The sequence below is a fragment of the Arvicanthis niloticus genome, chromosome 2 (genome assembly GCF_011762505.2).
Source record: "Arvicanthis niloticus isolate mArvNil1 chromosome 2, mArvNil1.pat.X, whole genome shotgun sequence".
Lineage (NCBI taxonomy): Eukaryota > Metazoa > Chordata > Mammalia > Rodentia > Muridae > Arvicanthis > Arvicanthis niloticus.
The window spans coordinates 77,321,146-77,347,188 of record NC_047659.1 but is presented as its reverse complement, the minus strand read 5'-3'; the positions used below and the strand labels follow the sequence as shown (position 1 = coordinate 77,347,188).

Here is a 26,043-nt window from a genome sequence, read left to right as displayed (position 1 = left end):
TGGTTTTACTAAGCTATGGAAAAGAGACTTTAGACCACAGAGGATTTCAAGAAATAGTTATTGCAGAAAGATTTTCATATCAACAGTAAGGAGAAGGGAATCAAATTTGTCTGAAGGATAGAAATGTACTGTTAACTAACATTTATCTGGAGAATTCAAGGCCATTGGTAATTATTTTACCAAAACGAGACACAGAAGTTTAAGGCTATAAGCAATCAAGGGGAAATAGGGGATAAAATAGAAACTCAACTATTTATGTCTTGTAAAAAAAACAGTTAATATCACACAATTAAAAACAAAAAGGAGAATAATCAAAGGAGCAAGATCTAACAAATGTCTAGAGGAATATAAATGAATGATGAGCTCTGTGGGCACAGGGATCTACTTTTCCCTTCCTTAGCAAGTAAAGTAGATAAGCTAAAAACTCCAAAATTCCAAGATATAAAAATCAAGATGTCTTGGGAAAATGACTTACAGAGGAGGTGAAGTCTAGGCTGAGGCTTAAAATCCTAAAAGCCATAACATTAGTTAAATGAAAACTTAGGCAAGGTTATTTTATAGGAAAAAAAGAGAATAAGTAAAGGCAAATGTGAAAAAATACTTTATATAGGGAAATAAGGCTGTCTCAAAACAAAAAATTAAAATGTACATTTATATACTTATTAAAAAAGCTTTATCTTCATTTTACTCATGTGTATACATGTATATACCATAATTGTGTGAGTGCCTTTAGAAGGCAGAAGAATCATAAGATCCTCTGGAGCTAGAGTTATAAGAAAATTTGAGCCTTCTGACATTGGTGCTGGGAACCAAACCCTGGTCCTCTGAAAGGGCAGCAAGTGCTTTCCATGGCTGAGCCATCCCCAAGCCCTCTTTTGTGAAGCTTTTCTTATGAAGGCATCACCCAACAACTTCTTGTTTTCTAAGTTACACCTAATAGTCCAGATCATTTTATTAGCAACTTGCATACATACCCATTTTCTTACTGCTTACTTTATAAAATTCTCTTATATTAATTTATAATGTTATAATGTTACCTTTCACCAGCTAATTTTCAAAAGTTTATTCAGTTCTAAATGGAAAACAAATCTTGAAAACAAGTAGATAATTGATAAATATTTAAATTATTGTATTACAAAAATTATTTTAAAAAAGCATTTTGAGATTCTTGAAAAATTACACCTGTAAGTCTTATGAGGGGCAGAGATTTAACATGAATTTTAGAAATTTACAGATAAACATAAAATCTGAGATGTGTACAAATATGAAGGAGCTAAAAAACTTTCTCCATATCATATGAACCATAAAGGTACTGTCACCTTCCTAAGCCAATACTGTGAGAATTCTAGTCTACAAAACTGTTCAATTTCTTTGTTTCACTATTGGCCTGAGTTGATTATATAAAATAATTTCCCAATAAATAACATTGTTCTCACTTATATGTTACCACAACTGACAGAAAATTTGTCAAAAAGTATTAACCATAACATCATTTGCTTCCTTCAGCTGTAGTCTTTTATACATTTTCCAACATATATTCCATTCATAAATTCACACACACATACATACACACACTCAGAACCCTACAGTACAGTAAAACTGCAGGGTATGAGTCATTCATAAGTCAACAAATCAGTGTAGGTGGCTAGAAAGATGGCTCGATGGTTACAAGCACCTGTTTTCAATTCCTAGCACCCTCATGGTAGTTTACAAAGTCTGGAACTCCTGTTCCAAAGACATCTAACCCCCTCTTCTGGCCTCTATGGGTACTGCATGAACATGGTACACATAAGACATACATGCAGCAAAACACCCACTCACAAAATAAAAATAAATGTCAAAAATAAAAATAAGGGGGCTGGAGAGATGGCTCAGTGGTTAAGAGCACTGACTGCTCTTCCAGAGGTCCTGAGTTCAATTCCCGGCAACCACATGGTGGCTCACAACCATCTGTCATGAGAACTGATGCACTCTTCTGGTGTGTCTGAAGACAGCTACAGTGTACTCATATAAGTAAAATAAATAAATCCTTAAAAAATAAAAATAAATCACTGTAATAGGCCTTAATAATACTTCTTTTAATGAAGTACTGGACTACACAAAAATAAAGTAGAAACAGTGGCCTGCATGTAAAGAGGCTTTTTGGTGTTTTTGTGGCTAAAGATAGCTCTTCAACCAAGAGCTAAGGCCCCAACCTCTAATGTTCATCTTCTTTTTTTCTTTCTTGACACAGGGTCTAATGTAAAATAGCCTCAAACTCCATATGTAGCAGAAACTGGCCTTGAACTCTGGGGCCTCCTGCCTCAGACAGCTGAGACTGCAGGTATGGGTTACCAAGCCTGGGTCTAAAGTATATTCATTCATTCAGTCAGTCAGTCAGTCATTCAGTCAGTCATTGAGACAGGGTCTCTCTACATCCTCATTGTCCTGGAACTTGCTATGTAGAAATTCACCTACTAGAATTAAAGGCATGCAACAACATGCCCAATCCTAAAATATATTTCTTAATATAAATTGTAATCTACACAATTTAGGAAAACTGTGCATTTACTAAGAAGTAGGATTTATTATGTTCCTTTACTGGAGGACGTCTTAGAGGCTTTGGCGACTTCCAAGGACTTTTTATGAAGCATCTCACTGGACTAATGCTCCTTAGAAGAATATAACTGTCTTGGGGCACATTAAACAATGCTTACCTCACACTTGGTTCAAAAATAAAACAAGCCAGGCAGTGGTGGCACTCGCCTTTAATCTCAGCACTTCGGAGGCAGAGGCAGGCGGATTTCTGAGTTCGAGGCCAGCCTGGTCTACAGAGTGAGTTCCAGAACAGCCCGGCTACACAGAGAAACCCTGTCTCGAAAAACCAAAAATAAATAAATAAATAAATAAATAACAAAAGTAAGAGAATTGCCAGAAGAGTCAAGAAAAAAAAATCTAGAACTTACACTGGGTATTTACACACTTCTATGAATTTCTGCAATCTGCTTAAAATATTCTGCAAAAATGCCATTTGTACAAATAAGTTTAAATGTTTGTACCAATCAAGTTCCTTGTCTTATGTGTGGACCTTTGGAGTTTGGGTACACATGACAGTTTTAGTTAGGCTGGCATGAGTAGTGTTTAAGCACATGAATTCCCGTTCTGGCTCTGTCGTTTATTGGCTATGAAGTGCCAATAAATGGTCTTTGTTGTAATTTAATCTTTTTCCTCATGTGGTATAAGGAGAATAAAAAGCAACATCCTAGGGCCTAGAATTTTATGATTGAGGTATGTCCATAGTCATCCGGTCAGGCCATGGCGTGGTAAGAAGCATTCAGCATATAATACTCATTACTGTCAGATTAACACTAGCAGGGCATCAGTCTGCTTATGACATGCAGAGCTCGAGAAACTGAAAACACCATGCTGCCGCCTAGTGGGCACTATGATGTTAAAACCAACGCAGTAATTAAACATACTCTCAAGCCATGAAAACACTCTTCCTAAGTCATCAAATTATACAACTGATTTTTCAAAGTACATTAACAACCTCAGACTAACCCATAAACAAGAAGTATTGTCAATAGTCAAGCTGGCTGTAACGGATTAGAGAGTACGTTCTACCACACAGTGTTTGCTGATTTTGAGGCTCAGGTTTCTTTTCTCCTTAAAGTATAAAACAAAGGTAGTCATAGATTGTCACAACTAAGACAAAAGAGAAAATAATCAAATATTAGCGAAGTCCAATTCCTCTCTAAATAGATGAATGAAACAGAAGGTAGCAATTAATCCCGGTTTCCTTAAACTCTCTGACAGTTCACACTTTTCTCTAAAATTGAACATGAGGTAGAAGATCAAGATAATGTATGAATAATTTAAACCCATAATTCAATTTGGCATAATAGAGATTTAAAAGACAGGGGTTTTTTTGTTGTTGTTGTTGCTTTGTAGTGTTTTGTTGGTTGGGGCTGGGGGTGTGGTTGTTGTTTTAGTTTTTCTTTTTTTTTTTTTTTTTTTGGTGTTTTTCGAGACAGGGTTTCTCTGTGTAGTCCTGGCTGTCCTGGACTCACTCTGTAGACCAGGCTGGCCTCGAACTCAGAAATCCACCTGCCTCTGCCTCCCAAGTGCTGGGATTAAAGGCGTGCGCCACCACTGCCCTGCTTGTTTTAGTTTTTCAAGACAGGGCCTCTGTATATAGCCTTGGCTGGCCTAGAACTAGCCCTGTAGACCAGGCTGGCCTCGAACATATATCCATCTGCCTCTGCCTCCTGAGTGCTGGGATTAAATATGTGTGTCACCACTGCCTGGCTGAAGACAGAAAATTTTATCCCCAGCAAATATCCATTTAAATCTGTCTGTGAAAAGTACACATGAAGAATAAATTATACTGTCAAATCCCTGCATTCCAAGGCTAAGCAAGGCAGCGGGGTAAGAGTTGGATGTCCTCCTGAACTACAAATCAAGACCTTGTCTGAAAACTCAAAATCTAGCAGAATAAAATTACCAGAAGAATAACGGAAAATCTAAAAATTTCCTTGAATATTTACATACTTCCATGATTAGAAGTTTTAATTTTTGTCCTACGCTTGAACTGTTCTGTAAAACCCACCAATTCATGGAGTTTTTAAAATGTGACAAGACTCTGACCAGCCGACTCCGTTAAAACTTTTGACAAGAGTGTCCAACATTATAACGCAGTATTCATAACATAAAACTGGCTCCAACCGAAAGCAAGCATCCTAAAGCACATAATCATATAACCAACCAAAGCAAAAATCATATAACCAACCAGCAGACCTGATGGGTGGCGGCTTGTGGTGGAAGATTCTAGACGTACCTGACAGGAGACTCGAGGACGACCAGGCCCAGGAACGTCAGCACGAGGATTTGGTGGGACACCTGAGGTCCAGGGCAACCTTTATAAGAACACTGGGTGAAAAGATTAGAGCGACTTCCTAAACAGCGCTCAACGCTGAGGTTGAGTTACCTCAGCGAAGACCGCTCATGCCCAGCACTTCCGGGTCATCTTTTCCTACCCAAAGGCGCTTCCGGTTTTCAGTCCGCAATTGAGCCACCACCTTTAAGGACTTGGGAGGACTATATTAGACATTCGTTGTTCTTCTTTTTCAAGACATGGCTTCTCTTTGTAGCTCTGGCTGTTCTGGAACTCACTCTGGCCTCGAAAACGGAGATCCAGGCTGGCCTCGAAAACGGAGATCCACCTGGCTCTGCCTCCCTAGTGCTGGGAACAAATCATGTACCATCACCGCCCCGCATTATTTGGGGGCAGAGGAGGGGTGTTAGGACAGCGTCGTACTATGTAGCCTTGGCCGGCCTGAAATTCACAGAAACCTGTCCCAGCATCCAAAGTGCTGGAATTAAAGAACTGTGCCACCATGCTCTGTTATGTCCATTTTAAACAGTCTTTGGAACTAATTTTTTTAATGTTATTTATTAGGAACAATGAACACTTTGAGAATAGGAAGTGGGAGGTGCCTATCCATTTAATACCTTATGATTTTGAATGTTTAATGTGTTTGATGTGCATAAATATGTCATTCATCAAGAACACAATGTTGTTTTTGTTCATTTGTTTTTTTTGTTTTTTTTTGTTTTTTTTTTTGTTGTTGTTTTTTTTTTTTTTTTTTTTTTTGTTTTTTGAGACAGGGTTTCTCTGTTTAGTCCTGGCTGTCCTGGAACTCACTCTGTAGACCAGGCTGGCCTCGAACTCAGAAATCCGCCTGTCTCTGCCTCCCAAGTGCTGGGATTAAAGGCATGCGCCACCACCGCCCGGCTGTTCATTTGTTTTTTATGTGAAATATTACATAGGAAAGGAAACCTCGGAGTAACACGATGGCTCGGCAGGTGAAGTCACCTGCTGCCAGACCTGAAGACCTCTTAGCTCTATCACAAGTTGTCTTCTTACCTCTTTCTGTGCCAGGGAGAACAGGGACAGGAAACAGGGAGTGGGTAGAAGAACAGGAGGGATAAAAGAGGGAGAGGAAGGGAGGGGAGGAGATAATTTTTAACTTTAAAGAAAATTAATCATACTGATGACTGCACCTCTTCTTTATTCTGAAACCTAACAATATGGTTCACTGTTGAGAACCATACTATCTAAAAGGACTCTGATCTTAAATTTCTAACCATACTATCAATAAAGCATATTTAGGAGTTGGAAAAATGACTCAGTGGTTAAAAGCACATACTGCTTTTGCAGAAAATCTGAGTTCAATTCCACATGCAGTGGCTCACAACGAGCTGTAATTTCAATGCCAGGGAGATTCCATGTTTCTGGCTTCCCCAGGCAGCTGCGCTCATTTGCATACATATGCACACAATATTGAAGCTGGAATGTTGGCTCAGTTGGTTAAGACCACTGTTGCTCTTGCAGAGAACCAGAGTTCGATTCCCAGCATCTACATGGCAGTTCAAAGTTGTCTGTTAACTCCTCCACACCCAGGGTATCCACACTTCGATGGGCATCAGACATGCATACAGTACACAAATATACATACAGGTCAAAATACTCATATACACAAAATAATACCAAAAAACCTGGGGCTGGAGTTACAGGTGGTTTAAGCCACCCAGTGTGGGTACTGGGAGTTGACCTTGGATCCCTGGAAAAGCAGGGCATGCTCTTAAATGCTAAGCCATCTCTCTGGCCTACGAGCTTGTCTATCTTTAGTTGTAGCTCCCTATTGGTGTCTGGAGTTGGCTCTTTTCTGGTAACCTTGAAACATCCCCAAACTAAGCCAGTCTCTCTGAAATAAACTCTGAATTTTCTCTCCTGCTTTGTAAAGCTCTCTGTTTCATGTTGCTATCAAATCTAGAAGTGTTTGGCTGTTGCCATTTCTTCTAATAACTTCTATCCATGTTTCTCCAGATTATTTCCAGGATACCATGCCTGAGTGTTGTAAGCTAGCATCCTGCTCTCCGAGCTTTACATTTTCAACTTATGACTATATGTACTTGCTTTAAACCATGTTTGGATTTTTTTCCAATGAGAGAACACAGAAAACAACTATCCTTATAGCTTCTCAAGGAATAATAAGTCACACTAAACAAGTTATAACATGGGATAAACTGTATTTTTTTTAGTCATTCAGAACTGATAAATGAGTATACTTATTCCTGCTGCAAAGAATATTTTAATAGCTTGATGTTAGCTAGGAATGCCAACAAGGAAGCTTCCTAATAATTATTATAACTGTTTTTCTGCTTTATTTTTATTTGTGTCTCATAAAACTATTCAAGTTGAGAGGCAAGCTAAAGACTTAATAAAATAATTCAAGGCTGGAGAGATGGCTCAGTGGTTAAGAGTACTCACTGCTCTTCCAGAGGACTGTGATTCAATTCCCAGCATTCATATGCTGGCTCACAACTATCCATAACTCCAATTCCAAGGATCCTACCACCTTGTCTTAGTAAGGGTTACTATTGCTATTATGAAACACATGATAAAAAGTAAGTTGGGGAGGAAAGGGTTTATTTGGCTTACACTTTTACATTGTTTATCATTGAAGGAAGTCAGGGCAGGAATATATTTTAGGTGCCCACAGAGCCATCCAGATCAAAACCTAGTTAGGCATGTTGGTACAAACCTGTAATCCAAGCACTGAGAAGACTGAATTAGAAGTACCACAAGTTTAAGCCTAGCCTAGTCTGTAGAGCAAGACCTTATTTCATAAAAATAATCAAAGAGGTTGGTGAGTTGGCTCATCAGGTAATGATCCCCTATCTAAAGTTAAGAGATAACTTACTCCAAAAGGCTGTTCTCCAATCTCTATACATATGTGTTCAAGAAGGTAACTTCAAAAGGCTGTTCTATATATATATATATATATGCTCACACATACATCATTTATAAACACACACACAGACACAACTAAAATCTTCAAGACAGCATCTTGCTGTGTGTCTTGGCTGATGTGAAGCTCACTATGTAGATCAAGCTGGCCTAGAACTCACAGAGATCCACCTCCCTTTACCTCCTGAGTGTTGAGACTAAAGGCATATGCCACTGTGTCCAGTTAATAAATACAAAATCGTTTTAACTCTACCTAAACCCACATCCAGCTGATGAGAGTTCTACATCTTTTCAGTGTTCTTCCCTCTTTGTTTCCTGTCATGTTTTATCTAACAATTTAATGAAGTCTTACATATATGCCATTAAGAGCTTTCTTGATAATAAAATCTATGAATTTGTTTTTTTACAAATAGAGTGAATACTGGTTATAATGCAGACTTATTTTTGTACTTGATATAGATTAAAGTCTCATGCTATCTCGATCTAGTTCTTACCATAATTGTCAAAGGATGAAAGAATGTTGTTTTTACTTGATGTAATAAAGGGAGTGATCATATTTACATGTCTCCCAAACTAGTCTCTCTCACATCACAGTTTTCACATCCTACATAGCTAGAATGTGTTGTGAATAAACACAATGACTCCCTAAGAGAATAACAAGAGATAATATCTATATAAAGTAAATGAACAGGTTTCTACAGCCTACATACACATGGCAGTGAAAACATGTACTAAAGCTTGTTACAGTTACACAACTGTAACACCCCCTTCATTATAGTTATTTACATTTATGCTTGTGGACAAAGTTCAATTTTTCTCCCCCCTTTTTTTCTTTCTTATTTTGGGGGAGTGGGTGTGGAGGGGGATGGTCCTTGCTGTGTTGTCAATGATAGGACTAAATGCCTAGTTCCAATAATTCATCTTACCTCAGCCTCCTAAATTGCTGTAACTATAGGCATGCACCACCAAGCCTGGCAATCAGAGATTGAGTCTCGGTAATTTGGTGCCTATAACCCAGCCCAGTGCTTGACACATAACACATATTTAGTAAATACTTACAGATAAGTAACTGAAGTAAAAGTTATGTATAATTTACAACCTTTCATGTAACAATTAGTAGAATCAACTGTGGCTGAAATCTCTCCAAAAATTACTGGATTTGTTGACTTTTTACTCTGATATATTTAACATATCAATAACCTATAGAATTTAAAATACCATGGAGGAATCTATTACAAGACATTATCTAAATTATGAGCTATATATGAAAGAGGTTCTACTGTGAATTTATAATTTATTGATTACATATATATTATACATGGAAATAAAAATGAAATGTGGGGCTAGAAATGTTTCACCAGGAAAGAGCACCCATATTGGATGGCCAACTTCCATCTGTAACTCTAACATGCCTCTGGCCTCCTCAGAAACCTGAATTTGTGTGCACATGCACACATGAACATACACATAATTAAACTTTTAAAATCCCTTTTAAGTTTTAAGAATATCAAAATGAGGTGATGTGGATAAGAATAGGCCCCATGTACTCATATATTTGAATGCTTAGTTACCAAGGAGTGGAACTTGTTTGAAAAGATTAGAAGGATTAAGAGGTGTGGCCTTGTTGGAGTAGGTGTGGCCTTGTTGGAAGAAGTATGCCACTGGGGGTGGGCTTTGAGGTTTCAAAAGTCCATACTAGATTCATGCTTGCTCTCTGCTTGTGGATCTGGATGTAGCTCTCAGCTACTTCTCCAGCACCGTGTCTGCCTGCTGTTGTGCTGATATGATGATAGTGAACTAAGAAAGCCCAGTTAAATGATTTTTTTATAAGAGTTGCCTTGGTCATAGTGCCTCTTCACAGCAATAGAATAGTGACTGAGACAGAATTATTCTGCATATTACTTTACTCTTCTAGATCCCTCCTCAGACTTTGGCTTTTTTCCCCCCTAACATAATGATCCTTCTTTGTCAGTGTTCTGTTTGTTTAAACTTCTAAGTCAAATTTAATAAAGGAGCAGCAAGAAGACTCATTACTTAAAGTGCTAGCCACCAATGCTAACAACATGAGTTTGATCCCAGGGACCCACATGGTATAAGAAGGGAACTGACTCTTTAGTGCATACACATACACTTACACAAGCACATGCACGTACACACACACACACACACACACACACACACACACAGGAAAGAAACAAAGAAAGAGAGAATAAGCTCTAATAAAAAAAATTAATAAAGTTGTAGAAGAGTAACAACAGGTTTATAAATGTACTTCTTGGTACACTGAACTAAATCCTCATTCTGACTTCCTTACTGGTATTTTAATAACAACATCAATTTCCCAGTTAACCAGAAAACCTGACAGTGATAAGATAGGTCTCTCTCTTAGTCATCTCCAAGTTACAGGTATTCCTCATAAGTAAAGGAAAGTGAAATAATGGGTTCTAAGATGGCTTGATGGGGTTTCCATTTAATAAAATAAAAAAACTTTAATTCAACATTTTAGGGGTAAATTTTTTAAATTATTATTAGGGTGTTTTTTTTCTTTGCTACAGATAATAGAAAAACTTTATTTAAGTTGAGTTAATCAATTAGGAAATATATTGTTCCAGACCACAGGGAGGCAGGCAGTAAACTCAAGATGTTGCTGGTTCTTCTAAATGATCCACTTTTGCCCTCTGAGGCTGGCCACATCTTAAAATGGCTAGCATGACAGGTTTTGTGTCTGAAGACTGAGTTGAACATCCAGGTACATAATACAAAGATGAAGAACAAGACCTTACTGTCTGGTGACTATTCAAAAGAGAGAAGAGCCTTTTCCAGAAACCTCCCAGCAGATATCCTGTCACATCTCATTAATGTAAACTCATGCATTATATATAGATCTTAGCAACCACACTGACTATGCTTGTCTGGGGTCACCAAGGACCCACCTCCATGTTGAACATGGCAACACCCAACTGTAATCTCTACACTGGAAGCTGAGGCAAGAGGATGAGGAGTTTGAGATTAGTCTGTGCTATGCAGATTGATAAAAATGTCAGTGGGAGGGAGAGTTGGTGAGATGGCTCGGCTCTTGAGAAGAGCAGAGTTCAGTTCCCAGAATGCACATCAGGCATGTCACAACTACCTGTAATTCCAGTTTAGGGGTATCCCAAGTCTCTTACCTCCATGGGCACTGACACACAAATACATACATACATACATACATACATACATACATACATACAGAGAGAGAGAGAGAGTTTTAAATACTTTTTAAAATAATAATCACTAGGGCTGGAGAATTGGCTTAGTGGTTAAGAACACTGACTGCTCTTCCAGAGGTCCTGCATGCAATGCCCAGCACCCACATGGTGGTTCACAACCATTTATACAGGGATCTGATGCCATCTTCTGGCATGCAGGTATATATGCAGCAGAGCAATCATACATAAAATAAACAAAAATAATAGTCAAAAATTATAATAATAATCACCAAATTGTAATATATGCTGCCATGATGAAGCAGTGTACATGAACTAACCAGCCAATATAATGAGGCATGATGCTACAGACTTTTCTATTTGAAAATTAGACTGCTAATCAGGACTGGCTCTCTTTAATTCTAAGATGTGACCCTAAAGCTTGTGGTCCTGTCAGATTACAGACTGTCATTTCCAGTTACCTTTTCCTTTATGTTCAGGAGTTTTTCTGTACTAACTAGAAAAGATTAAAAATACCAGAGAGAGACTGGAGAGATGGCTCAGTGGTTAAGACCACTGGCTGCTCTTCCAGATGACCCAGGTTCTATTCCTAGCACCCATATGGCAATTGTCACCCATCTGTAACTACAGTTCCTGGGGGAGCTAACACCTTCTTCTGGTCTCTAATGTTACCAGGCACACATGTGGCCCACAGACATAATTCAAACACAAACCTCATATGTATGAAACAAAACAATAATTTAAAAGGAAATACTAGGGAGGGCTGGGGGTTGGAATTTGCTCTATCTGCATCCACACCCTGTTGCTCCTACTTTATGCCTGGGTGTTCAAATACTGGGTTATCATGCTGTTCAACTAGTTAGGGGTTTTCCCAGAAAGTGCACAGCTTGTGCTGAACCTCCCATACTCTCTCCCTTCTTCCCTTTATCATACCTTGATTAAAGAGATAGACCACAACCTAGAAAACAAGGTTTACTTAAGCCCTATCTGCATATCTTTGATGAATGGAGTAAGGGTATTCATTTCCTACTAGACACTTGCTTTCAGATAAAAAAAAGAGCCTCCACTTAGGATAAAGCATGCAATACATGTTCATCCCTGGCCAGATGATTCCCTCTTCTTCCTTGAATATTAGCTACATAATGTAGATAAAGCACCTGATTGATTTAGGAGCCCTCCCCTCCCCCTCCCCACACCCCACCCCCCCCAAATTGCTCCAACTGTTGAAGAGAGAAGTGGATACAGCAACAAACCATCAAAGAACAAAACCACCCAGCAAAAAAAGAAGTTCTATCATTGGTATCAATGACACAGTAATGCAAATATGCAGAAAATTTTTTTCACTTTATTTTCTGATGTTGGATGTTTTGCCTGCATGTATGCATGCATACCACATATGCATCCGGCACCCAGGAAGGCTAGAGGAGGGTATCATCCCCCTTGAGAGGGACTGGAGTTATAGATAGTTGTGAGCTGTCATGTGGGTGTCATGAGTCAAACCCAGATCCTCATGGAAAGAGAGCAGCCAGTGCTCTTAACCACTGAGCTATCCGTCTCTCCAGCCCCATACAGAGCCTTTTATGAGGGAAAAAAAGTGATTCTCGTCCTCAGCCTGAGTCGAGTCTCAAACGTATAGGAAGCAACGCAGTAGCTACACAGATCATTTATTTGCCCCTTCAATTCTGTTCAGTTGCTTAACTAGATATATCCTCAACACCTTGTTTGTCTTCAAATGGTTTTAACTCCTACATGATGTTTATAAAAATGCCGTACCATTTTTACACCAAAGCATTACTCACCAATTTTTCAAGGACAGACTCTCTTCTTTCAGTCACAATAAATCTCTGTGACATTAATAGGAATTTCACACGAGAAGGAAAAGGTTGAAAGACCCCTTAAAACTTACACTGCTAAAAAGGGCCTGGAATGTTTGCTAGCTCCTCTGTTCCCAGGGTTCCATAGGGCAAATCAAGTGAAGGCAACTATATCCCAAGTGTGAGTCTAACTTAAGCACAACACAATGCCAATTTGAGTTTATCAAGAAAAGTCTTCAGCCTGATTTATCTAGCATGCAAAATCAAATTCTAGCTGAATGGAATGTCACCTAAAACACCCAATGGGTGTTACCAATGAAGGTAAAGGTATTACAAGCCTGGAAACCTAAATTTAATCCTCAGAACACATATAAAGATGGAAAGAGAGAGTTACCTCCGCCAAGTTGGCCTCTGACCACCACATGCACACTACAGCACACACATGCACACATACAGACAATAAGAGTAATAATAATTTAAAACCCCCCTCGGGAGTAAGTGAGCAGCTTCACTCTAGGACGTAGCAAGCACGACCTGGAGCACGACTGAGAAAAACCATAGTATCACTTCTCATTCCTCACCTTCTTGTACTGTCCACTTTACTCCTCAGCTGCCTGTGCCACTACGGGCCAACCTGTTGGAGTCACTAGACCTGACCAGTGTCAGGCTCACGATCTACACTCAACTGTAATGCCAAAGATTTTAGAGCCAGAAGGAAACAAAATCTCAGTTCAAACACCTGTGCTACAGAAGAAGAAAGAAAGAAAGAAAGAAAGAAAGAAAGAAAGAAAGAAAGAGAGAGAGAGAGAGAGAGAGAAAGAGAGAAAGAGAGAAAGAGAGAAAGAGAGAAAGAGAGAAAGAGAGAAAGAGAGAAAGAGAGAAAGAGAGAAAGAGAGAAAGAGAGAAAGAGAATAGAAAATCAGAAGGCCACAAAGTTCAAACACTCTTTCCAAAGTCCAATAAGCTCATTCCAAATGTATGTTCATCTGTGCTTCCTTGGGGCTGAAGGCTTACTGATTAAACTTAACAGAATAAATGTTTAAATCATTGTGCCCTATATAAATTCCCTGACTGCTGTATATATAATCAATACTGTGGGAAGACCAGAAAAAGTTTTTAAATGCAAGCTTATTTCCATTGCTAATTGTAGATATTTCTATCAAACTAAAACCTCTTAAAATAACATTTTGTTTCTGATCTGTTTGCTAACATAGAGAAGTAACAAGATTATATAAAAAGAAAAAAACTCTAATCTTCTAAGTAGACTTTTCCAAATTAATTAGCTCCACAAAGTCCAAGTCACAGAGCAGCCCAGAAAGTCTGAAAAGTGCATGAATTTCTGGAGATCATGGACAGGCCAACCAGAACCTAAGAGTAACAGGTGGCAAGCTTAAGAATTCTCACTTGGTAGGTCTCCCAATTCTGCCTTAGTAGGTCCAAACAGGCAAAATTGTAAAAAGGCACCATTTGATTCTGGTACTTACCCCTGTTAATAAACGATAATATGCAAAGAAAGAAAGCCTCCATGGAGCTGGAGAGATGACTATAACTTTGGTCAGCTCCCACTTCCTGTAACTCCAGCTCCAGGGGATGTAATGCCCTCTTCTGGCCTCTGCAGGAACCTACATTCACATACACACCCACACAGATACACACATACAGATACATAGAATTTAAGATAAAAATATAATATTTTAAAAGAAAAAATTGGGGCTGGATAATTGGCTCAGCGGTTAAGAACACTGCCTGCTCTTCCAGAGGTCCTGAGTTCATTTTCTGGCAACCACGTGGTGGCTTACAAACATCTATAATGGATGCAATGCCCTCTTCTGGTGATTCTGAAGATCTACAGTGTACTCATATACATAAAATCAATCTTTAAGAGGGTAGAGAGAGGGAGGGGGAAGGGAGGGGAGGGGAGAGGAAGTGGGAGCGGGAGCAGATTTCTTGGGCTGAAGATGCAGCTCATATGGCAGAGTTCTTATCTGGGACGCACAAGCCAATTCCCAACACTTTGTAAAGCCAGGTATTTTGATGACTGCCTACAATCCTATCACTTAGCAGGAGAAAGCAGGTCAATCAGGAGTTTAAGGTTATCCTCAGCTACATATGGAGTTGAGGCTAATATACGAAAGCATTCTGAAACTCAAGAATGAGAAAATGGTGAGGACAGGAGAGAGAAGTTGACTAGACACTGCAGGGAAGTTCACTGCCAGAAGCAGGAAGTGTCCCGGCTTCTTGGGCCAGGAATGCCAGAGGGAGATGTTATTTCTTACTTCCTCCTAAAAGAGTCCTCCTACCTGGAAACTAGAAATGAGGGTGGGACTGAAACTCAGTCCAGACACTGATCCTTCTGATAAACAGCCCTGAGATTATGTCACTGGGTGTTCATGGTGGAAATGGGTTATATCTGCTCACTAAGCTTCAGCCCATCTCTCAAATGACTGTAGGATCTCCAAGCTTAGGGGAAATGTTGCAATAGGCTTGTGGAGCATTGAAGTTATCAATACTTGGTTGAGGCTATTTCCTCTTGGTCAACAGAACGGAATCTACATTTGACCTTGGGTGGAGACTTGACATTATCATCTGCCCTAAAGATTAGAACATTTCCTACTGTTGTCTCATCCCTGAAGAGTTAATCCAGTTGGGCATATCAATCACCTGGCCCAGAGACTACCCCTTAGGAAAGCTGATTCATCTTAAGCTGTACTAAATAAAGAATGGGAGGATTAATTATTCCCTTAATGAAATGAGGTGCTTTTCCTTTTCAGAAGCCCCAACCTTGCTTACAGAGCCTTTGCTATACAGTTAGGCCTGCTGGATTTTCTGAATTTCTCTTTTCTTCAGAAACTGGCCAGAGCCAGCCTGGACCCACTTTTTCTGATGCTTTGGAAGTCTCTCCCAGTCTCCTACCATGTGGCTGTTTGCTGGGTCCCATGCCTATCTCAAAAGGCATGACATTTTTCCTTTTCTCCGCCTCTCTCCTGATGCTGCCAAATGCTGTGACTCACCTGTTCTGTTGTTCTGGTTTTGGGGGTTTGGGTATTTTTTATTTGTTTAACTCTAATAAAATTGTCCTTGGGCTTCCTTCTGGGTCCATTCTTAAATTATTTTATTAAAAAGACATAGAACCCGCAGAGAGGTCCCCAACTTCCCCAGTAACATGTAGAATCCCAAGTAGGGCTCCCCAACGTTTTTGGTAGCCAACTCACACAGAAAAGGAGGCTACAATGTTTTGGTTTTTTGTTTGGGAGTGGGGGTTGTTTTGTCTTTGTGGGGTTTTGTTGTTCGTTTTTGGGTTTTGTTTTGTTTTGTAGAGGTTGGTTGTTTTGTTTTTGCTCTGTTTGTTTAATTGGTTGGGTGGTTGGTTTCTTTTCTTTTTAGGATTTTATTTTTCTAAAATAGGGCTTTTTATTTGTTACTATTAAAAATTTGGATTTTAGCCAGGCAGTGGTGGCACACGCCTTTAATCTCAGCACTTGGGAGGCAGAGGCAGGTGGATTTCTGAGTTAGAGGCCCGCCTGGTCTACAGAGTGAGTTCCAGGACAGCCAAGGCTATAGAGAGAAACCCTGTCTCGAAAAACAAAAACAAAATAAATCTGGACTTTAAACAGATTCTTGCACTGGTGGTTCACATTCATCAGCTCCTTCCACTTTGGCATCTGTCTCACCTGCAGACAGTTTTCCAGAACTACTGCCTTCAGCATGGCACTCTGTCAGTTTTCTCAGACCCCACTTGGGTTTCTTCCATATTTTTACCTTTCTAAGGAAGATATCAAGAGGACAAAGGGACTGGCAAGCCTTGCCTGTCTTTCCCAGTGCTGTCTGAAATCAGTGTATCCACTTTCATCAAGTCATTTGTCTACCTTTTCATCATCTTCCAGTTCTAGCAGTCCTGCTGGTGCTGGGCATCGGGAATCATCTGGATCTGATTGTTGTGATTTTTTAGTGAAACCAACACAGAACAGATGGAGCAAACAACCATTAGCTGTCTTGACATCGGCATGAGCCTCAGTCACAATCGGCCAATTTTTGACTATAGAACACATTTGTTCTGGGTAAGATCCATGATATGTATTCAGACAGTATTTGGTTTTTGTTTGTTTGTTTGTTTGTTTGTTTTTGTTTTTGTTTCCTTCCTACTTAAGGGCAGTTGCCTGTTAAATGCAACACAGAATCAGAAACAAGAGAGATGATGCTTCTTCTCCCAGGTTTAGGCAGCCAAAGTGCTGTCTAAACTTAGGTGCTTAGGTGCTAAGGGTTGGACACTCAAGCCTAACAAGCAAGATAGACACAGAAGGAGTTTAGGAATTATTTGTACTGGTAAAGGCAGCAAGAGTCTACAGGTGTGTGCTGTCTGTCATGCGTTCCAGCATGATTCTATCCCATCACCCCACTCTCTGTCCCCACCCCTTTCCCATCTGTCTTTCTAGTAAGGTCTTCTGGATTTTGGCCCTGATCCTCAGGCTGCCTCAGCTTATGCCATGTTTTAAATCTCCTCCAGATTTCATATCATTTTTATGAATTTCCCAATATTCTTTTCATACATTTCTTTTCTGCTTTTCTGAGGCAAAACTGGATTCAATTACGTGTACTCTGTTCACTCTATGATTCCTAGGAGTCAGGTTGACAAGTATGGTGGCGTTTACATCTGTTACTGCCTGACCTGGAGTGTCCCTGCTACTTGAAGTAAAAGAATTGCTTGTGCCCAGCATTCCAGGCCAGCCTAAGTATCACAGAGAGACATTACCAAAAACAAAAACAGGGAAGGATGTATACTTCAGTGGTGCCTGACTTCACACTCATGATAAAAAATTGCTATAGTATCATGGCCTGATATTTCACTTTATTATTACATTTTTATATAATTATTTGCATATATTACTTGAGGGGAGCATGTGAACACCATGGGAAAATAAGTAGAGGTCAGAGGACAATTATAAGACTTGGTTCTCTCCTTCTGCCATGTACTTTCCAGGGGACTAAACTTGCTGGCAAGTGCCTTTACCTACTGGCTCCATCTTTTTTTTTTTTTTCAAGGCAGGATTTCTCTGTGTAACCTTGACTGTCCTGGAACTCACTTTATAGAGCCTTGAGCTCAGAGACCCAACTACCTCTGGCCTCTGAGTGCTGGGATCACAGGTGTGTACCACCACTTTTTCAAGGCAGTATCTCATGAAGCACAGGCTGGCCTCAAACTTAGTAGCTGAAAATAATCTTGAAATTCTGATGCCCCTGCCTCCACCTCCCAAGTACTAGGAGTGCAGGTAGCATGACTACATCTGGTTTATGTAGTGCTAGGGATTGAACCCAGGGAGGGCTTCATGCATTCGAGTCAAGCCCTCTGCCAGCTGAGCTACAACTTCATCCCAATCCTTTGGTGTATGTTGGTAGGCAGGGAATGCATGCTCATGTATGTACCTCAGTGTAGAAGCCAGAGGTCAACATTTCCTCAGTCTTCTCCCCCATATTTTTTTTTAAGAGTTTCTCACTAAGTCTGGAATCCTCCAATTTCAGGAGGTTGACTGGCCATTGAGCCTGAAGAGTCCATGTGTCTGTCTCCTTGGGGCTGGGATTCTAAGTCTGGTTTTTTATGTGGATGCCACGGATCTGAACTCAGGTCTTGTGTTTTCATGGCAAACACTTTACCAACTAAGCCATCTCTCCCTTCCTCCTACAGTTTAACCTTCTGAATAATGAGAACCACACCAGCTTTGCTAATATGTTTTGAAAATACAATGACTTACTCTCTGTAAACTACAACAAACAGCTCTGAGAAAAAAAGCGTGATGGATACAAGTTACGCTAACGGGGAGACTTTAATTAGCAAAGATTGTAATGGTTGCTGTGCTTCAGACACTAGAAATCACCAGTCCATTTTACAAAGTCAAACATCATGAAAACTGAGAATATTTTGCCCTAAGTACATTACTATGAAGCAAGCTTGAGTTTTTAAATTGGGTTAACTTTCAGTTAACTTTTAAAACTTTGTTTATGCAACAGACAAAGCTCAGAGCTTTAGATTGGAGGAAAGAAGAAAGATGGTTCAGTTGTTTGGCTCTGTTACATTAATTTCTCAGTCTGTGAAGGGATGGCTTGCTCCTTGAATGGTAATGGGAAATTAGTTTCTTTATTTCTTCATTAAGACTGTGGGAGGAAAATTAATACTCTCTTCAGCTTTTCCAAATTAATAGAATAGATCTTTATTAAAATGATGGATGGATGTACCTACTTTTTTTTTTTTTTTTTTTTTTTTTTTTTTTTTTGATTGAGAGGCTTTTTAACACAAGGGATAATTCAACTTGAAGCTGAGCCTTAGTAAGCATGGTGTCCAAAAACTCAAGTTCAGTGAGGCCTCATTATTTATTCAAGGTCAAATATTCAAGGACACAGTCAAACAGGAGACTTAGACTGTCTTTTTTTTTTTCAATTTTTCTTTTTCTCTTTGGTATGTGTGTGTGTGTGTGTGGCATTTATTCATTCTTGTTTATGAATACATGGGTGGGAAGAGGTCAGAGGAGGACACTAGGTGTCCTGTTCTGCCATTCTCTACCTTATTCCCTTGAGAGAGGGTCTCTCACTGGACCTGGAGTTAGGCTGGCAGTCAGGAGACCCCAGCCATCCTCCTGCCTCTGCCTCCCATGGCACTGGGGTTCCAGTCATGTGAAGCTTTTTATATGAATGCTAGCGATTAAGTCAGGTCCTCCCGCTTGGTCAGCAAGCACTCTTTTTTTTCTGTTATAGCATTGCAATGATCTGACTTTATTTCTTTATACTAGGTAGAGGGCATAAAGCAATCCTCTTTAATAGAGTTGGCAATTAGTCTCACTTTGAACGTTTTAATAACGTAAATTTTTAAAAAGGGATTCATCTTACAAATTGTTCTGTAATCCAAATATACAACAGCTTGGAAGATAACATTTAGAAAAACAAAAGCCGATGTAAAAAGACAGATAAAACCAGCTACACCAATGCAGGCTTAATATGCTCAGATTTTCCAGGTTCCTTACGCACCATCTATGTCAGAGATCTGTTCCTTCAGCTGGCTCACTGCACCAGGTTTAAAGAAATTCTTTTCCCCTTGGGTTCATTTCGCCTTCTGAGTCCATCCAGTATTCTCTAATGCCACTTAGAATTTTTCTTAAAATTGCAAACACTGACGTATCTTCCCAATCTACACTGCTCCTCTGCTTGGAAGAGGCCAGAGATCTAGAATGTGTCACCAGGCCTTAGCATCTTCACAAGTTTTTCTGGAACAACTTGCTTTTTCCTCTTTAATTGTTTTTCACCTTCGCTGTCCGAATCACTGCCTAAAGAGCTTGAAGAAGCAAGTTCCTTTGGTTTAGGCGTTGCTGCGATCCTGCCAGCCATCAGCTTCTAGCTTGAACAGGATCGCTTGCTCGCTCCGGACTAGGGCACGCACTCTACTCCTTCCCCTGCACCCAAAAAATGATTTATTTATTTTCTCTTACATAAATGAGTGTTCAGCATGCATATATATGTTGTACACCATGAGTGTACAGTGCCCACAAAGGCCAGAAAAAGAATGAACAGTCCTATGGAGCTGAAGTTACAGGTGACTGTGCCTTCAGTGACCTGACTCCTGGCTGCAAATGGATACACCAAAACATCTCCATTTATTCTTCGGTTGAGAATTAGCCCTCCTTTCTACCATAAACAATGCTAATGAGAGTGTTCCCTTACCCATCTACTGCAGGACAGGCAGGGTGTCTTCAGCTTTTCAGTAGTGTCAAATTACATTCTGGGGGATATTTTTGCCAGTTTCCCCGCCACCTCCCAGTCATCATTAGTTCCCTTTTATCCACGTTTCTGTGAACACTTAAGAATGTCAGGTTTTCAATTCTTCCAGTTAGAAGGTTCTTTTATATTTATCTGATTAATGCTGGCCGACCGTGTCGTCATGTCCTCCCTCGCCATTCTAATTTGTCTGCTGACCATTTTTGTTGAAATACCTTTATCTTAGCAATTTGTGAGAGTTCTTTATACATGTTAAAAGTTACCTCTCAGTTACCTACCTTGCGATTTTATTCTTTTGTGACTTATTTTCAATTTTTGCACAGGTATTTTGCTGGAAAAATATTATTTATTTATTTATTCTGAGAAAGAATCTCACTGTGTAGCCATGGCTGTCCTGCAGCTTGCTATGGAGAACAGGCTGGCCTCAATCTCAAGGGATCTTCCTGCCTCTGCAGCCAGAACATGAGATTAAAGGAGTTTGCCACCATGACCAGCTATTTTCAATTATCTTTCATTTTTCCATTCACATATAAGCCTTTAAACAGCCCAAAATATATTTTCATATATTGTATTGAGGATTAAAACTTTTCCATGTAAAACATGAATTGTCTGGTATGATATCTGAAACAGCCCTTTAAATCCTCAGGAAAGTCAATGTCAAATCTATTGAAATGTGTTTTAAAGTCATGAACTCTGCATGTGTCTGTTGCCAGCCCTGTATTCCATCCCATGAATTACATCAGTCTGGTATCTTACCATCTTAATTGCCAAAGCTTTGTGGTCACCTTATTACCTGATCAGGCAATCAACCTTCTACCACGTTTTCCTCTAACAGAGCCTTGGTTATTTTTAATCTTCTGTTTCTCCAGATCGATTTTAGAATGGTTAATGTCAACTTTCCACAAGTGGTCCTGTTGGGATTTTTATTCTATCATATTGAATTGGGCTACATTACGAAGAATCCAACTTTCCTGCACTTGAACATGTTATTTCCCTTTATTGGTGCCATTTTATTCCTTCAGTAAAGTTCTCTAATTTTCCACATGGAGTTCACATTGTATCTAACTCTGGTTAAATTTACTTCTAGGGTGAATTCAGTACTTCTCAATCAAGTTATGGCGAATGATTTTAATCCGGAGCTTTGAATTCAATTATCTATGGGGTCGGTATAAAGATATATATAGAACTGACAAGAAGGTTTAGCAAGTGGAGATGTCCACAGCCAAACCTGACAACCTGAGTTCAGTCCTTGCCACCCATGGACCTACACAGTGGGAGGAGAACCTGACACCCACAAGGGTTTCTCTAATCTCCATGTGGATGCTGTGGTGCGCATACACAATGGAACATAAAATGTTGGTTAGTTTTTTTGTCAGGTTGACAGAAGCCAGAGTCATCTGAAAATTGCCTCTATCAGGGTGAACTGTGGGCAAGTCTGTGGGCACTTTCTTGGTAAATGCTGATGTGAGAGTACTGTTGGCAAGCCACTGTTGGCAGTGCCACCTCTGGGCAGGTAGTCTGGATTGTATAAAAAAGCAAGCTGAGTGAGCCATAGGGAACAAGCCAGTAAACAGCATTCCTTCATGGCCTCTGCTTCAGTTCCTGCCTCCAGGTTCCTGCCTTGCTTGAGTTTCTGCCCTGACTTCTCTCAGCGATGGAGTGTACACTGTACAGTGAAATAAACCCTTCCCTTCCCACGCTGCTTTGGGTCATGATGTTTATCACAGCAATAGACACCAAGGTAATGTTGGAGGCCTCTGCTTATCATTAGATAACTATTATTGTTTTGAGCGCCTCCAATATTTCAGGCTGGTTAGAAATGCCCTGCTTTTTAAAACACTGTGTAGGTTGCTAGTTTCAGTCACCCACAGATGATTTGAAATACACAATGGAAAGTGAAGTGTTGCTTGTCTGGTGGCACAGCCTGTAATGCCAGTGACCCATTACCGGAGATACTGGGGCTAGAGAACACGTTCAAGGCCTGCCTTGGCTGCACAGTGATTTCAAGGCTAGCCTGGGTCACTTCCAAGACTATCTCAAAACAAAAAAATAAAGAGGGCTGGGGCTCTCAGTGAGACAATTTGCCTAGCATGTGGGAGTTCCTAGGTTCAGTTCCCGGGGGGGGGGGGGGGGGGGGGGGGAGGAAGAAAAGAGGAAAGAAGGGAGAAGAGGGAGAAAAGAAGGGAGGGAGGAAAGGCGGGAGGGAGGGAGCGAGGGAGGGAAGAGGGAGAGCAGGGTATGGCAGCAAGTGAGGTAGGACTTGGGAGAGTAGAAAAGAAAGACCACCCTTGCTGCATACATAACAGCAACTAAAAAAAAAAAAAAAAAAAAAAAAAAAAAAAAAAAACCAGATAATGGCATACAAGGGTATGGAGAAATTACTGGCGGGAATATATAATGGTTCAGTCACTTTGGAAAACAGTAAATAGTTCAGCAGTTCTATACAAAGTTGGGTTTGTATGGTCCCAGTTACACAGCAAATCCAGAACAGGTAAATCATAAAGACAGGAAATAGAGTAGTAATTTGTAGGAACTAGAGAGGACAGGAGTAAGACTGGTAAGCAAGGGGATTCAGAGTGCTAAAAATACTCCGGAATTAGATACTATAATAGTTTAAGAACCTTGTCAAAATACTAAGACGACTGAATTGTAAATACTAAAAAGGTGAATTTTGTGGTGTGAAAATGCTATCTTAATTAAAATTTTGAAAGTACTTTTTTTACATCTGTGTGTGTGTATTCATGCATGTGCATGCATGTGTGCAAGTGCCAGCACGCCATGGTGCCACATGTGGTCAGAGCACAACTTGTAGGCATATTTCCACTGTCTAAGCCCTCAGAGCTGAACTGTTGTCAGGTACAGCAGCACTCTTAATTAAAAAGTTTCAACACGAGAAGGAGAAAGCACATAAATATTAGGTGTCCTCTGAAAGTTTAACTCTGTCAACATAAACTAGTTTTAACTTTAAGATAAGATACATTCTCCTATGCCTCAAAGAGACTGTTTAAGATTAGATTCTTGCTTTTCTCTCTTTAACAACTTATTATTTAATTATGTGTATATATGTGTCTTTGAGTGGTTTGGTGTCCACTGTCCCAGAAGCATCCTGCTGAGTGGATTTACAGGCCATTGTGAGCCTGAGTGCTGAGAACTGAACTCTGGTCCTCTGTAAGAGTAGAAAGTGTTCTTAACTGCTGAGCCATCTCTTGAGCCCACGTATCTCTGCTTTTCTAATAAGTGCTTTTAACAGTAACACCTTGAGTCATATAGATTTAGCAAGACCTGCATTCTCAAATAACAGGGAAAAGATTAGTCATCTTTTCACTTCATAAAGGTCTGAAGCTGAGGGGCCTGGACAGATAGATAAGCAGTTAACAGCGCCTGCTGAGAACTGGAGGTCAGGGCCTGGCATGCAAGGAAGAAGGCATCCTGTGCAAGCTTGGAACCACAGCTTGAAGGAGGATGGAGACAGAGGATTGAGGGGTTCTTGTGGCTTCCAGTGCAGCTGAGAAAACTTAAGCTCCAGTTCAGGGACAGACCCTGCCTCAAAGGAATAGGAAGAATATGATAGGGAAGGATACTGGCACCTTCTTCTTGTCACCCCGTGTACACATAAGCGTGCAAATCTACACACACATGGGTACATGGCCTTACACAGACACCTTCACAAATAAATTAATGAATCTTTTTTAAAAATCTTAATTAGATCATTTTATTTTATTTTGTGTGTGATTGTTTAGCCTGCATGTATACACACACTACATGTACTTAGTGCCTTTGGAAGCCAGAAGATGGTATCAGATCCCCTGGGTGCTAGGAAGTGAACACAGGTCCTCTGCAAGATCAACAGATACTTTTAACCACTGAGTCATCTCTCTAGCTACCCTTTAATTTAAAAAAAAAATCCTTCTTTTATGGGTGTTGGCATTTTACCTGAATGCATCACGTGTGTGTGTGTGTGTGTGTGTTTGTATGTATGGGTTTGTGTGTGTCAGTGCCTGAGACCAGAAGAGAGTATCAGATCCCCTAGAACTATAGTTACAGATGAGTTTGAGTCCCTATGTGGATGCTGGGAATCAAACCCAAGTCCTCTCCCTCTTTCCCAACTCCTCCCTCTCCCTCTTGTTCTCCCTCTCCACCTCCTTTCTGTTCTCTATCACTCTCTCTCCTTCCCCCTCTACCTTCCCCTTCATTCATATATATGTGTATATGTATATATATATACATATATATACATACATATATATGTATGTATTTATATACATACATACATACATATATATATATACATATTCATGCCTATAAACCAAACATTTGAGAACATGAGACAGGAGAATGGAGAATGTTAGGATAGGCTGGCCTTCTCACAAACCACAAAGAGTTTATGTCTTGTGTTGCCTTGCATCCATATGATCTCTTCTTCACTGCTATTTCTAAAAAGAGAGCCCATGTTCTTCTACATCACGCAAGCCTGCCATCTCTACTCTTCAACACCATCATCTCTGTATGAATCATTCTGGACTAGGGACACAGGGAGGGGTTGAGGACTATATTGTGGTAAAGTCCAAAGAGTTCATACAGAGATGATCATGAATGAAGGCACAGAGACCTACTATGGTCAGGTTGACTAAGGAATGGCAAGTGGTTTACAGTAGGAAATGAGAGTGGGAAAAATGTACCCAGAGAGGTTTGAGCCTCAGCACAGTGTTGCAGCTTATAAACGTCTGTAACTCCAGTTCCAGGGGATCCAATACTCTTTCTGGCCTTTGGAGGCACCAAGCAACCACGTGGTACACAAACAAAACACCCGTATACATAAAATTTAAAACAATAAAATTGTGGAAACGGAGCTGGGCCTATTAATCCTAGCATTTGAGAAGGAGGATGAGAAGTTTAGAATCAGTTTAAGGAAGAGTGAGACACTGCCTCAAATTTTAAACAAAGAAACAAACAAATATAAATAAATGGAAATAAGAAAAATGACCAAGAAGGAAAAAATGTCCATGAAACCACAGTAAGTTCAGATTGTAACAAATTGTCTCCAAATTTGCTTAACAAATTTCTCGTTCATTTAGTTTGAGATTTCTGAGACAAGGTCTCACTACCACTACCACCCTCTTTTCTCTTTTTCCTTTTTTCCTTCCTTTATTTGCTTAAATAGAGCCATATGTATTCCAAGGTAGCCAAGAATGGCCTTGGACGTGTGTGTGTGTGTGTGTGTGTGTGTGTATACGTACAGATACATGTGTGTGGATGTGCACATGTGTAAACATGTGGAAAGAATCAGAGTTTTCTCAATTGGTCTCTTCCTTTTTTTCTTCGTTTAAGTTAGAGTCTCTCACTGTGAACCCAGAGCTTGCCAATTCAGCTAGACTACCAGACTAGCTGGCCACCAAGACTGAATGATCCTCTGGGCCCTGCCTCTCAGTGCTGAAATCACAGATGTATGATGCTGCTCCTGGCTTTTTCACAA

At 39.9% G+C, this 26,043-nt stretch overlaps 1 protein-coding gene and 1 pseudogene across 2 annotated transcripts in view; both read right to left on the bottom strand.

Moving 5' to 3' along the window:
- Positions 1 to 5,000, bottom strand: part of Ccdc73 (coiled-coil domain containing 73) — a 111,667-nt gene extending 106,667 nt beyond the window's left edge. The window contains exon 1 of one of the 2 annotated variants that reach the window (XM_076929369.1): positions 4,817 to 5,000. The gene's annotated coding sequence lies outside the window, so the exon portion shown is untranslated. The remainder of the gene's footprint in view (positions 1 to 4,816) is intronic. The other variant, XM_076929368.1, reaches the window with a different exon arrangement.
- Positions 5,001 to 19,818: 14,818 nt separating this feature from the next.
- LOC143441230 (activated RNA polymerase II transcriptional coactivator p15 pseudogene) lies at positions 19,819 to 20,235 on the bottom strand (annotated as a pseudogene).
- Positions 20,236 to 26,043: the final 5,808 nt, after the last annotated feature.